At 39.8% G+C, this 15630-nt stretch overlaps 1 protein-coding gene and 1 long non-coding RNA gene across 3 annotated transcripts in view; both read left to right on the top strand.

The window, feature by feature from the left end:
* The window catches only part of LOC132101338 (genetic suppressor element 1-like), a 229585-nt gene that overhangs the window by 44380 nt on the left and 169575 nt on the right, over positions 1-15630 (top strand). Inside the window, exon 1 of one of the 2 annotated variants that reach the window (XM_059506220.1) lies at positions 1663-1838. The exons of the other annotated variant lie outside the window; for it this stretch is intronic. The gene's annotated coding sequence lies outside the window, so the exon portion shown is untranslated. Of the gene's footprint in view, positions 1-1662; positions 1839-15630 lie in introns of those variants that run through there. 2 annotated transcript variants of the gene reach the window in all.
* The window catches only part of LOC132101344 (uncharacterized), a 33968-nt gene continuing 23118 nt past the window's right edge, over positions 4781-15630 (top strand). The window contains exons 1-2 of the long non-coding RNA XR_009423162.1: positions 4781-4839; positions 4910-5092. This is a non-coding gene — a long non-coding RNA (uncharacterized LOC132101344). The remainder of the gene's footprint in view (positions 4840-4909; positions 5093-15630) is intronic.

Raw genomic sequence — 15630 nt, forward strand, 5'->3', positions numbered from 1 at the left:
AATGGCAAATAATGAATACATGACAAAGGATTTTCCCAGGGTTGGTGTAAGGCATGGAACATTGGTTTAACCCTGGGAATATGCTGAAAGTAGAGCAGACATCTTGACTGAGTTACACGTTATATAGGATTCAGACCATGGGATGGACCGTTATACTTTTATGGATACCAGCTATTGTGGGAATAAAACAAAATTAGATAACTGAAATATCCACCTTTTTTCTGACGTAAAAATGGTCGCAGCCATTTGTAAATTCTATGGGTCTAGCTTCTGTTCTCATTTGCGTCCAGCTATATTTAGATGTACAAAACAGTTTGTTTTGCTGCTTGATATTGACAATTGATGTGTCCTATCATATTATTTTAATCTGTTATCTTTATTAAGAACACACTGTTTTGTACTGCAAACAGTTTTACCGTTTACTGCACGTTGTTATTCTCCTCGTTATTTACCTATAGTGGCTAATGAAACGGAAGTCTCACCCATAGGCTTACTTCCACGCTGAGGAAAAAGGTGGAAGACTGAAAAAATATATAAACATAAATATGAAATATATGAAGACAATAGCCTATAATTAAATAACAAATGAGGAGCAAATAGTGTGAGGAGGATAAAACAGGTAGTTGGTTTTATGATATTCAAAGAAACATAAGGTCATGCAGAGTAACACAATAGAGAAGCCGAATAGACTAGAGGAAAGATCTGTTTATATCAAGGACATAACCATAAATATACTGTAACAATAAATATATAGTTCTAAAAATAATTTTCAATATTAAAAGAATAGCAGAGTCCACACCACAACTGTAACGATAAAGCTTGATCATTTAATGATAACATTTTCGAGAATTTAAAGCGACAGTCGAGCATGCGCTTAGAATAAACATGATATATTCCAGTGGTTTGGATGGTAATGTAGTTATCATTCTTGGTGTAAACGACCCTTAACGCACAAAGAAGTTGAAGAGAAGAAACAGTAATCTCCACATTTAGGGTCAGACATACAGCTCCTAATAGCCCACTGTGCAAAATAAGGAAAAATGATACAGGAAAATGTGATGACGATCTGTCCCAAATATGAAAATGAAAGGAAGAAACCTATTTCTAAACTTAAGAAAAATAAAATACATTGTGAAATAACAAATATTTCTGGAAAAAATTGACTTAAAGGATATTATGAACTCTCTCTTGAATTAAGAATCCCGGATGGGGGAGAGGATGTGCTGCCCCCTGCTGCTCATTTAACCGAATCTCGCATCGAGATATTAATTTGTATTGCGCTATTCACAATACATATTGCTTCATAGCTGCTTCACGGGAATTATATTGTAACTTATGTATTGCGTAATATACATTACATAGACTATATTACACTACACATATATTATGATCATATAGCCTACTTATCTGCAGTTTAGTGTAGTTTTCTTGTTTTGTTGTTGATATCTCATTTGTATGAAGATAATTTAATTAAAAACTGTGGCACTTAATGCGGGGTGTGCCCTGTGAGCAGGTGCTCGTTACCCCTCCCTCTTTTCCTTAATCTTTTTAAGTGTTATCTAATGAATATTAATGTAGTCACGCTGACGCAGATACGTAGCGTGCAGTCACGCACCTCACTTGCTGTAGGAGGATTGGTTTCGTCGCTCCCCTAAGGCGGCAAACTCCTCACGTAAGCCCTGCCCACATCAGACAGGAAGCTCCTCCCCTCACCGGCTCCGCTCGGCTCTCCGTCGACGAGTGTGTCAACAATGTCCTGCCCAGTGCTGTGATACGATGGATAAACGCGTCTCCTTTCCATTAATAAGACGGAAATAGGACTTTTACTCTCTTTACAGGTGAGAAGATTGTATGTTTATTTATGTATTGTTGCGCTTTTAAAGACTGAAAGTGTAAATGGTGGCTTTATATAAGGGAGAGAGAAGGAACCGTCGCAGTATAAAGAGAGTCAACGAGAGCGGCGTAATGTGTGTGCGTGCTGAAGCGGGTGTGTATTGTTTAATGTGTGTGTTTGCTTTCATTACGCAGACGAATAAACATTATCTCAATAGGGTCTAACTGGCTTTATTCTTTCTGAAAACAAGCATAAAAAGAAGTTTTAGAGTAGCGATTATTAGAGTCATAGCCATGGTTGTGTCGCAAAACATAGTCAGCTCCCTTTCTAGACGGCAGCAGTTAAGGGCTTCACGAGTCAGCGACTGATGAAGCTACTATGATGCAGCTTTCTAGGATGAGAGTTTACAGCCCAGATATTCTACTAGTTGCACTAACAGTTATCATATATCATTAGCATATTCAAGATCATTACGTTTTCATTGCGTGAATGGAAATCTAATAAACATGTCTAACAAACTGTTTTTTTTCTATTCTTCTTAAAGTTATCTATCTATCTAAGCCAAAGTCCATGCCCTTATTTATAATTACATACCTACATACCTGGGCTTTTGGGTCATGTGCCCTGATCATATACAGAATGAGTGATGGTCTCATAATAATCATGCAGTGCATAATTTGGTAAATGCTTAGTTATCTGCTTGTTTGTGGAAGGCAGAGTCTCTTCAGATTTAATTTATTATTTTCTTCCAATGACTAGTAAATGTCCTGTGTTGTTGTAATGCCGTTTGTCACTTTTTGAATGTGATGACAATTTGTCGGCAGTAAAAGGCAGCTGTGGATCTAGTAAAAGTAATTAAGCCTGCCGCTGTAATCTCTGGTGTTTACGTTCAGTACCTAAAGAAAAAGGCTCACCCAGTTTTGCATGTCCTCATCACAACCAAATCCTTGAAAAGACTTCCGGTAGAGTGGTCGCTAACACACCCCTGAGTTTGCATGTGTTTCCATAGCCCTATGCAGGAGGAGGCACAGCACATTTGCCTTTTTTGCACTAACATTTGACTAACTCTCAAAGCCATGACCTTACTCTCATGCAAGTATGAATGGATGCAGAACAGCACTTCGAAGCAGCTTGCTTGATGAGATGTACACCAGAACTGCAGGCGGATTTGATTGTAATGAGGCTGTGTCCCTGCCAAGTGTTTTTTTTATTTTTTTTATTTTTATTATGGACAACAGATTTTCAGAAATAATTGGGAAGGGTATTCTCATCGTCGACAGACATTCTTGTGTAGAAAGATCAACAGGAAGTGGCAGAGCAGCTGTGTCAACATGTCGTAAAGCACCTGTGGGCGCTTGCATAGGGCAAATCCTTGTCACCTCCCTCTTGCTCCCTTTTTTCATGTACTGCTTATGGAACCAAATGAGTGCTCTCATCTGTGTCCTGTGGTCTCTGAGCACACTACCTCTATGTCTCTTCACATAGTACTGTATATCCCACATTGCTAGCAGACTGGAATGTCTAGATCTAGAAAATGGGATTCTTACAGGATGGCCATTTGTTACATCAGTAATTTTGCAACATGGAAGTAAGCTTTTTTCCTATGAATGTACAAGATATCCATTTCATCAGCCGATATACATGTAAATTGCTAAGAGAATAACAAAATGCAGTAAAAGGTAAAAAGGGTTTGCACTACAAACCATTGTGTTAAAAACAATATGATAACAAATACGAGTTTCCAATATAAAGCAGTTTTTGGTACAGCTAAAGTAACTGTAAATGGATGACACTTGAAGCCTCACACAAATAAGTTACAGATGGCTTGAAGGATGTCCTGCTCCTGAAGGGCCAGTTTCCAGCCTTCTCTAACACACCTGCCTAGTCATCCTGAAGGCCTTGATTAGCTGGTCCAGATGTGTTTACTTAGGGTTAGAGCTTAACTTTCAAGGAAGGTGTACATCCAGAACCAGTATTGGACACCCCTGAGACATATGTTGAAAGTAAAGTGATACTTCACCCCAAAAATAACATTTTGTCATTAATCACTTAGCCCCATGTCGTTCCAAATCTGTAGAAGCTTTGTTCAGATCAATGCGTAAATACACGTGGAAAACAGCTCATCCTTGTGGTGCAGCTTTTCATACTTTTCTGGACATTGACAGTGTATTTCACTTGGCAGTCTATGGGACAGTCAATAGTAGGGGTGTAACGGTATGCAAAAATCATGGTTTGGTACGTACCTCGGTTTTAAAGTCACGGTTCGGTTCATTTTCGGTACAGTAAAGGAAAGAAATGCAAACATTAAACTGAGGGTTGTTTATTACTAAAAACTTTTTTTAACAATTTGTTTACACTTTTTTTTAAATACTTTTTTTAATAAAATAAATAATAAAATATAATATATAATAAAATATAAAAAGATTAAGATATAAAATACTGCTGCAAAGTTCTCCACTAAATAAAACTCTCAGTCTCAAACCAATATCATATAATAAAATATAATGAAAAATATAAATAAATAACTATGATTACAGTGCAGCATTACCAATCCCAGCTTGTAGGCCTGCTCATATTTAAAAAAAGATACAACTTTTCCCAAGTGTAAAGTGCAGCATCAACAGTTTCAGTTTTTAGACCTGCTCAGATTTCGTTATTGCGTTGGACCAATCGGAATTAAGAGCAAAGGTCTGTTTAAATGCCGACGGGAGCTGCGTTTGAATTACAATCGTTTTTTTCCTAGTTGTAGTGATGTTCACACTCGCGTGATGCCTTTTGAAAACCTTAGGCCGGTGACACACTGGCATATTGCACCTGTCAAACATAGTCTATTTTGCCGTCAATACTGTTGACGGTGTCCTTTATCATTAGGCTTTATATTTATGCTCAACATGAAGTATAGATATTGTTGTCGTAAAGACAAGATCCTGGTGTGTCGGCGGTCTCCCTCTATGTCACCTACAGTATCAGCAGTGCGCCAGGGCCGCGTCAGGCACGATTCTGGTGTGTAAAGACACAGAAAACGTGAAGCAACTGACACGCAGCAGAAACGGCACGCTCACGCCACGCAGCCAGTGTGTCAGCTGCAGGGCGGGATTTGCGCTGAACGCGGAGACTTCCGCCACTTAATATGTTCGTTTGGAAACACGAAAATTTACCTATGTTCCGCAAACAAAATATTGCATTCGGTCATTCGGTACACACGTGCACCGTACCGAAAGCCCTGTACCGAAACGGTCCGGTACGAATACACGTACCGTTACACCTCTAGTCAATAGCCTCCTGGTTTTCATCCAAAATATCTTAAATTGTGTTCCAAAGATGAACAATGCTTTTCACAGGTTTGGAACAACATGGGGGTAAGTGATTAATGACAATATTTTTATTTTGGGGTGGATTATCCCTTTCAGCATATTTACTCAATATATACAAAAAATGTTTGGCAACATGAAGCAACAATTTGCTATAATGCTGAAAATTTCACTTTGAATAGTGAAATGCAAGCAGATGAGCTTTCTGCAGTGGAAACATTATTTTGTATATTTCACACCTCAAGCCTCACTGTCTTGTTTTAACCGCGAGGCACTTTCAGTATACTTTTTGACAAAGTTCCTCTTTTCTTCTTTGTATTTATGTTTAATGTTCTGTGATGAGTCTCAACAGATATCTACAATTTGCATGGATTTGGTAGGATGCATTGTTTTTTTTGTTTTTTTTAACTTTCATTCATTCAACTATTGAATGTCAGCTGTAATATGAAAAACAGAAATGACAAGAGACTATACGGCAGAACCATGTGCTTTCATAACACCTACCTTCATACTCTCCAATGTAAATTAGTAAACGTAAAAAGGGAGGCACTGTAACGGAAAACACTGTTATTTGGTTATGCTTTTAGTTTCATACTGTCTTCCTATCTTTTTTCCTCATGTAGTCTTCACCTACATGTGTGATAGCGCCCTCTGGGGGGTTGTGTTTGACTACACTGAGCACACGCACTTATTTTCTCATTTTGGGTGGCTGTACCAAACTACATAGAGTAGGTATGAATAGAAACCAGCTAAGTGAGCACTTTTCTGTGCAAGCTGTAGCTAGAAGACAGTTACACAACAGACCACACGCGCGCTCAAGCAACCGTCAGTTACATATCGTTCAATCTCATGACGACCTCAGCTCACAGAGAGAGTGTACTCTGATTTGCCTATCCGCCCTAGTCAAATACAGCCTTAGCCCTGCATAAGTAAATGCTTAGACATGCTGGGTAATGTTCAGATCAGGCGGTGAAGGGCGTCCCTGGCTTACAGCTGTTATCTGATGTTATCTTTGACACCAGATCAGCCTAGACATGTTGCAGCATTCAGCATCCACGAGCTGGAAACCAGATCTTTTAACTGTCAGAACCTTCGTATCAGACTCCGCAGTGTTGTGTGTCACTCAAACTTGCCAGAGAAATTATGTTTTCAAGAGTGTATTTGATATGGTGTAATACAAACGTAAAAAGAAGCTTATTGCTTTGTAGACAACATAATGCAAATTTTAACTGCCTGAATTCATTATTTTACAGTTTCTAATGAAGTGCTTACAAGTTTGTTTGTTTTTTCTCAATCAGAGGATCAACATTTTGATCTAACTGTCTGTCTTAAAGCAGATTCGCAATGTTAAATGCAAGCTGTAAAGTACACGAAAATCTTCAGGAAAATCTGGAAAGGCTTGCTTTTGAGGCATTCATTCAGAAAATAAACAGATTTCATGTTGTTACACTTTGTTGTCTTTTGGTTGTCATGAGTTTTCGGGGGACACTGGATGGACGACTCAGTGAATTTAAATTGCTGTGTGTTTGTGTGACTTTAGTGATACAGCAGCAGTTTTTGCCCCAGCCACGAGTGTTGAGAACACAGCAGCAGTTTGTGACAGTAGCTGCTATAATTCCTCTAGTGGCAAGTGGTGATAAGACAAAGTTAAACAAATGCAGTGAGAGCAGCACTGAAGCCGGAGATAAGACACACACTTGCACGGACCTTGCCTTATCAGCCTGGTCAGCCCAGTTCATACAACATAGGGTTCACTCTGTTTGTGTTGTCCAGTTCTGTAACCGTCTTGTCTTGGTGTGTAAGCTTGTTGGAGGGCCCAGGGGTGAAACAGCGGGGCAGTTTGGAAGAGTTTAAAGTCACTGTATCACTTACAGCTCAGTCTTCGCTAGTCTACTGTCCTCAGCTGACAGGAAACCCTTAGGGGCCACTACAGTGGTGGCCCAAAATCCTCTACACCCACATAATGCACAAAAAGGCAGCATTCTTCACTCCCTGCAGTGTTTACACACTGTTGTTCTGCTATTGCTGTCTTCAATAGGCTGTGTACACGACACACACACACACACACACACACACACACACACACACAGGAGGAAGGCTTCATTATGAACCACCTGGAAGTGCCACAGCCAGCTGCCAGATCAGCTGAATGTCATTTGGTGTGTATCTGTGTGTAAAGCTGCACTGCTGAATTAGCTCATTTATTTATTTCTCTCTAGCATTTATCAGTCTTATATCTGAACCATACCAGAAAGCATGAGTAACTTTTCAGAATTGCCACATTACTCATAATTCAACTATTTATCTACTAATCATAATGTACCTCTCTCTCATCACAGCTGTAATTTAATAATTGAACAAACTAGCACAGAACTAGTACATTTTACAGTTTATCCAATGTATTTATATAAGTGGTGGGCCGTTATCGGCGTTAACGTGAGACTCTTATCGGGCGATAAAAAAAATATCGCCGTTAATCTATTCTCAAAGTTGGGTTGGGAGCTGAGTCTATACTAAGTAAGCTATGATGACTTTCACCTTGATATTTTAGCGCGGATGTATACCTAGCCTAATTTCACGGAAGGGTCGAGAACGAGTCTTCGAACCTGTGTGTATGCCTACTGTGAAATTACCACATCAAATGTGACGTGCTAACATGGATGCAGCTAAGATGCCGTCGGGTTTGCTTCAGGGATTTTTTTTTTTTAAAGAAGTTTCCCAATGGAAACCTAGACAAGACTCACGCCTGTTTCACGCATACTCCGTCTGCAGTGCGTATGCAGTCCGTGTGCATTTCGTATGTGGTGCTGAAGCAGAACGGACTCATACTCATTGTGCTTTCACACAGGACGCATTTGCAGTCCGCTACTCGGTACGTAAACGATCGCTGCACTGCTGCAGACGCACCGCTACTGGAATGCACTGACGGACCACAACCGTGTGAACTCTGGAATCTGTTAACATGGGTGCGTAAAAAAATATGCAATGCATACGCACTGCAGACTGAGTATGTGTGTAACAGGCGAAAGGTTGTTTGCACCTTGTGCAATGTGGAATTAGTTTTCCGCTTTCACAAGTAGTTTGTGATGCATTTTGGAAACAGGAGATGAGCCCCTGGTCTAATGCACAACCTGGCTTGAGAAACCCCTTCTCAAAAACGTACTTTTAGTCAATATTTTATTTGGGTAGCATACATATTCTGAATGCCTTTGGCAGAATTCAAATGGCCATTTTAATCTAGATTAATCTAGATTAATTCCAAGATTACAGTGAGATTAATCTAGATTAAAAAAAAAAAATCTATACCCACCACTAATTTATATACTATATCAACATGGTACCATTTGCATGCTATTGTACAGTTTGCTGCATACTCTTGTCTCCATCTACCAAAAAAGCTGTGTGTGTCATAAAGATGAGTCTACGTAGAATTGCAGATAGTGCTCTGTGGAAGGGAAGTGTTGTGTTGGTTTTGTGCAGACTGTAGTTTCCCTTTTGCTGTGTGTGTGTGTGTGTGTGTAGCTGTGTGCCATCTCATCTATTCACACTTCAGTGATAAAACCAGTCATTCAGGGTCAAGCATGTGTTTGTATGTCTGTGTGTATATCCTCACACACTCTCCCCAAAGGCAAGGTTATTCTGAGTCATGCACACACACGGGTAATTCCAGATGAATGACAGTAGATAGCTCCGTCCTGCAGATCTGGACTGCTTTAATGAGCTGAGGCAAATCTGTTGCTGGTTAAAGATTAAACGCTCTCCAGGGCAGCACACCTCTTATCTCAGCAGTAGGCTGCAGCATAGCGAAACCACCGGGATTATTGTCTCCCTTTGTTTACACATGGTCAGGTCAGATGTAGGCTGCTCAATAGAGCCCTTGTGTGCCATGGCCTGTGCCTATGATTGTATCTAAAAGGCAGTGGCTCTACAGAATTCACATTAAGGCTTACATTCGGGGGAATTCCTCCTTTAGGTAGCTCTTATGGGGGGGGACATTTTAGACATTTCTAAACTAAAATCATCTAAACTAAATGTTTCGTCACTCAGTGTATTTGTGTTTTACAATTTATAATGTTGTTGATTCATATTTACATTGTGAGGAAGATACTTAACAATAGAATTTACAGTAAACAGTCAGTAATAAAATAAGAACAGATTAATGACAAGCAATGGCACAAACAAATAGAATAACAAGATACAAATAAAATTGACTGTGCTTTTAAGTTTTTCAGGTAGGTTTAACAGTAATATTCAGGTACAGAAATACCACAGAAACATAATACTCTATTTAACTTTAAAATAACACTGGTTAGTCTTCAATGTATAAATTAACATTAATGAGAGACAGCAGCAGGCTTATGTAAGTTTTTGTCTCTTTAAGACCTTGTGGGATTACAAATTTATAAAATGTTAAATATAGGTTCCAATATAATAGTAGGTAATAAAGCTGACATATCCAAGAAGATCAAATCAAGAAAATCAAGAGTCTGAGATAATGACCTTTTGTCTTTGTGCTCTTCCTCACCAGTCTTGCCAGACTGATTGAATTAGCACCTATGCATTTGAATGACACTGTGATGCTGATGAGATCAAGGCTGGGAAAATTACAGTGTCTGACATTTTCCTGATTCAATTTGCATGCTTTGTTTACATTGTCTCCCCCTCTACGGTATGGATCCCTCCCACTTGAATGTATAAAAACTACAATGTCTTAAGGACAAGTTAGACTTTTGATGACTGCAGCGCCACGCAGAGTGTTCTCAATAAAGAATCCTGCTGAAGATTACCGAAGAGTCTCCTGGTCTTCGTTTCTGAGTTCCCAACAGTTTTGTCCTCCCGTTGAGAGTTCTAATAACTCTCACATAATAAAAATTTAAACATTTAAAAGTTCATTCTTGTAACCTGTGATCGTTACAGGCACATAGCACTTGCTCTGTGTTGATTGTCTATAGTGACGAATGGCATGTTGACACAGAAACAAACATGCAGCTAGGGTCTGTCTAGTTCTTATGAGTAATAATCTTTTCTGGTCGGAATTGTCATTTCCTCGTGATGGGCATGAGTAAGTTGTTGAATAAAACACTTGATACTGTGGACGCATAGATAGTACACCAGTAGTAAGAACAACAGCAGAATTGCTATTTCCTTGATCCACAGCCAGGGTTTACCTAACAGGTTTCCGAACCATGACGAATTGTCTTCAGTCATCTGGTGTAATTTTGATGAAAGTTCAAGAATGTCTTGTTGAATTTTGTTCAAGTTCTCTGTTGGATCCAGTAAACCGGTGCAGCACTCAGGTCCGATAATGGTCAGAAATGGGGTGTGCTACCCATGGGATTTCCTGCTCCTACAGAAGGTGGATGTGGCATGCAAACGTTCTTTCCAGCAAACAAGGAGTTCTTCACATATTCATCAGCTCTAAGAATATGTTGTTTCTGGAGTCTATACTTTGTGCGATGTCTATCATGATTACTAGTACGGCAATCTTGATCATGTTGATGGATGACTGAAGTTCCCGTGTATGATTCTCTGTGTTGTGTATTTAATTAATTTATTTTTTTCTTCCGTGACAGTTGGCTCGGTTGTGGGTCTGGTTGTCTTTTAAAAGTGGTGTCGTCATACACAAGTGAGGAGGTTGGTGTGTATGGGCCTCGGGACAGCAATCAAGTGGTATCTGCACAGAGTAAGAAAGAAAACAAACAACGACAGAGCAGCATTTGTTGTAATAAAAAAACTGTAAACACTATGGCTGTATCCTCTGGTCGATTTGAGTCTGCTATTGTTGTTCCTTTCTTTCCCTATTTCTTATTTACTGCGACACCTAAAGAACAGTGAGGTAAGGATGGACTAGTAGGTGGGGGAATGCCTAAAAGGGAATCTTCACCTGCAGGATTGGCCCCCGAAGCCTGTTGCATTCGGTTCTTTCCTGGGCTCCTCACTGGTCCATGTGTCCTATCCTATCCCTGTAGGTGGAGGAACAACTTTACTGTGTGAAACATGAGTCCATGTTTTCCTTCCCTGACAAAACACTGCAGCTGCTGTAATCAACATCACTCGATGTGGTCCGTGCCACTTAGGCTCTAACGGCTTGTTTCTGAATGACTTTATCATGACCCACTGACCTGGGATGATTGTGTGTCCCCCTTCTGGTGGGGTCTGCCAACACGACTCAACTCTCTCTCTCTGGCACTCTGTACTGCCTTTGTGAGGTTTTCACAGTAAGTGATCAGGGCATCTGAGGCAATGTGTACATCAGCATTTCTAAGATCAATCACACCTGGCATCTGCATTGGGCGTCCTGTAATAATCTCATGAGGGCTCAGTCCTACTGATCTGTTAGGTCAAAGTCACCTTTATTTATATAGCGCTTTAAACAAAATACATTGCGTCAAAGCAACTGAACAACATTCATTAGGAAAACAGTGTCAATAATGAAAAAATGATAGTTAAAGGCAGTTCATTATTGAATTCAGTTATGTCATCTCTGTTCAATTAAAGTCAACGATATCGCTGTAGATGAAGTGACCCCAACTAAGCAAGCCAGAGGCGACAGCGGCAAGGAACCGAAACTCCATCGGTGACAGAATGGAGAAAAAAACCTTGGGAGAAACCAGGCTCAGTTGGGGGGCCAGTTCTCCTCTGACCAGACGAAACCAGTAGTTCAATTCCAGGCTGCAGCAAAGTCAGATTGTGCAGAAGAATCATCTGTTTCCTGTGGTCTTGTCCTGGTGCTCCTTTGAGACAAGGTCTTTACAGGGGATCTGTATCTGGGGCTCTAGTTGTCCTGGTCTCTGCTGTCTTTCAGGGATGTAGAGGTCCTTTCTAGGTGCTGATCCAGCATCTGGTCTGGATACATACTGGATCCGGGTGACTGCAGTGACCCTCTGATCTGGACACAGACTGGATCTGGTGGCCACGGTGACCTTGGAACAAAAGAAAAACAGACAAATATTAGCGTAGATGCCATTCTTCTAATGATGTAGCAAGTACATAGGGTGTTATGGGAAGTGTTTCCGGTTCACCTAATTAATGCAGCCTAAAAATCCTTTAACGGATTTGGATATTAAAAGCATATTAGTATGTTATGTGTATGCCAGGTTAAAGAGATGGGTCTTTAATCTAGATTTAAACTGCAAGAGTGTGTCTGCCTCCCGAACAATGTTAGGTAGGTTATTCCAGAGTTTAGGCGCCAAATAGGAAAAGGATCTGCCGCCCGCAGTTGATTTTGATATTCTAGGTATTATCAAATTGCCTGAGTTTTGAGAACGTAGCGGATGTAGAGGATTATAATGTAAAAGGAGCTCATTCAAATACTGAGGTGCTAAACCATTCAGGGCTTTATAAGTAATAAGCAATATATGGTCATACTTCCTGGTTCTAGTAAGAACTCTTGCTGCTGCATTTTGGACTAGCTGTAGTTTGTTTACTAAGCGTGCAGAACAACCACCCAATAAAGCATTACAGTAATCTAACCTTGAGGTCATAAAAGCATGGATTAACATTTCTGCATTTGACATTGAGAGCATAGGCCGTAAGTCGTGTCGTGGGGGAAGTCGTGGGGGAAGTCGTGGCCTAATGGTTAGAGAGTCGGACTCCCAATCGAAAGGTTGTGAGTTCGAGTCCCGGGCCGGCAGGAATTGTGGGTGGGGGGAGTGCATGTACAGTTCTCTCTCCACCTTCAATACCACTTCAATACCACGACTTAGGTGCCCTTGAGCAAGGCACTGAACCCCCAACTGCTCCCCGGGCGCCGCAGCATAAATGGCTGCCCACTGCTCCGGGTGTGTGCTCACAGTGTGTGTGTGTGTGTTCACTGCTCTGTGTGTGTGCATTTCGGATGGGTTAAATGCAGAGCACAAATTCTGAGTATGGGTCACCATACTTGGCTGAATGTCACGTCACTTTTTCACTTTTTTTTTTTAATTTAGATATATTTTTGAGATGGAAAAATGCAGTTTTACAAATGCTAGAAACGTGGCTTTCTAAGGAAAGATTGCGATCAAATAGCACACCTAGGTTCCTAACTGATGACGAAGAATTTACAGAGCAACCATCAAGTCTTAGACAGTGTTCTAGGTTATTACAAGCGGAGTTTTTAGGTCCTATAATTAACACCTCTGTTTTTTCAGAATTTAGCAGTAAGAAATTACTTGTCATCCAGTTTTTTATATCGACTAAGCAATCCATTAGTTTTTCAAATTGTTGTGTTTCACCGGGCTGCGAAGAAATATAGAGTTGAGTATCATGAGCATAACAGTGAAAGCTAACACCATGTTTCCTGATGATATCTCCCAAGGGTAACATATAGAGCGTGAAGAGTAGCAGCCCTAGTACTGAGCCTTGAGGTACTCCATACTGCACTTGTGATCGATAGGATACATCTTCATTCACTGCTACGAACTGATGGCGGTCATATAAGTACGATTTAAACCATGCTAATGCACTTCCACTGATGCCAACAAAGTGTTCAAGTCTATGCAAAAGAATTTTGTGGTCAATTGTGTCAAACGCAGCACTAAGATCCAATAAAACTAATAGAGAGATACACCCACGATCAGATGATAAGAGCAGATCATTTGTAACTCTAAGGAGAGCAGTCTCAGTACTATGATACGGTCTAAATCCTGACTGGAAATCCTCACATATACCATTTTTCTCTAAGAAGGAATATAATTGTGAGGATACCACCTTTTCTAGTATCTTGGACAGAAAAGAGAGATTCGAGATTGGTCTATAATTAACTAGTTCTTTGGGGTCAAGCTGTGGTTTTTTGATGAGAGGCTTAATAACAGCCAGTTTGAAGGTTTTGGGGACATATCCTAATGACAATGAGGAATTAATAATAGTCAGAAGAGGATCTATGACTTCTGGAAGCACCTCTATTAGGAGCTTAGATGGTATAGGGTCTAACATACATGTTGTTGGTTTAGATGATTTAACAAGTTTATACAATTCTTCCTCTCCTATAGTAGAGAATGAGTGGAACTGTTCCTCAGGGGGTCTATAGTGCACTGTGTGATATGATACTGTATCTGACAGCTGAATGGTTGCAATTTTATCTCTAATAGTATCGATTTTAGAAGTAAAGTAGTTCATAAAGTCATTACTGCTGTGATGTTGGGAAATGTCAACACTTGTTGAGGCTTTATTTTTCGTTAATTTAGCCACTGTATTGAATAAATACCTGGGGTTATGTTTGTTTTCTTCTAAAAGAGAAGAAAAGTAATCGGATCTAGCAGTTTTTAATGCTTTTCTGTAGGATATGTTACTTTCCCGCCAAGCAATACGAAATACCTCTAGTTTTGTTTTCCTCCAGCTGCGCTCCATTTTTCGGGCTGCTCTCTTTAGGGTGCGAGTATGCTCATTATACCATGGTGTCAAACTGTTTTCCTTAACCTTCCTTAAGCGTAAAGGAGCAACTGTATTTAAAGTGCTAGAAAAGAGAGAGTCCATAGTTTCTGTTACATCATCAAGTTCTGAGGTTTTGGATATGCTAAGGAATTTGGATGCATCAGGAAGATAACTTAAAAAGCAGTCTTTTGTGTTTGAAGTGATGGTTCTTCCATACTTGTAACAAGAAGTAGGATTTACAATTTTGGCTATATGAAGTTTGCACAGAACTAAATAATGATCTGAGATATCATCACTTGGCTGAATAATTTCAACACCATCAACATCAATTCCATGTGACAGTATTAAATCTAGAGTATGATTTCGACAATGAGTAGGTCCTGAAACGTGTTGTCTAACACCAATAGAGTTCAGAATGTCTATAAATGCTGATCCCAATGCATCGTTTTCATTATCAACATGGATATTAAAATCACCAACTATTAAGACTTTATCTGCAGCCAGAACTAACTCGGATGTAAAATCACCAAACTCTTTAATAAAGTCTGTATGGTGCCCTGGTGGCCTGTATACAGTAGCCAGTACAAACATAACAGAGGATTTATCATTAACATTTGTTTCTCTGGATAATGTTATATGAAGCACCATTACTTCAAACGAGTTATACTTGAAGCCTGCTCTCTGAGAGATCCTGAAAACGTTGTTATAAATTGAAGCAACACCTCCACCTTTGCCTTTTAGACGCGGCTCATGTTTATAACAGTAATCTTGGGGGGTGGACTCATTTAAAATAATGTAATCATCAGGTTTTAGCCAGGTTTCTGTCAAACAGAGTACATCTATATTATGATCAGTGATCATATTATTTACAAAAAGTGTTTTCGTAGAAAGGGATCTGATATTCAATAAGCCAAGCTTCATCATTTGTTTATCCATATTGCTTCTGTTTTTTATTTGTTGAACCTCAATTAAATTGTTAATCTTAACTTGGTTTGGACGTTTTTTGTTTTTTCTAGTTCGGGGAACAGACACAGTCTCTATAGTGTGATATCTAGGTGAAAAAGTCTCTATGTGCTGAGAATTAACTGACCTCTGTGACGGGAGGCAGCTAGCAGACGGTCGGTTTAGCCAGTC

Source organism: Carassius carassius, chromosome 23, assembly GCF_963082965.1.
Source record: "Carassius carassius chromosome 23, fCarCar2.1, whole genome shotgun sequence".
Classification (NCBI taxonomy): Eukaryota; Metazoa; Chordata; class Actinopteri; order Cypriniformes; family Cyprinidae; genus Carassius; species Carassius carassius.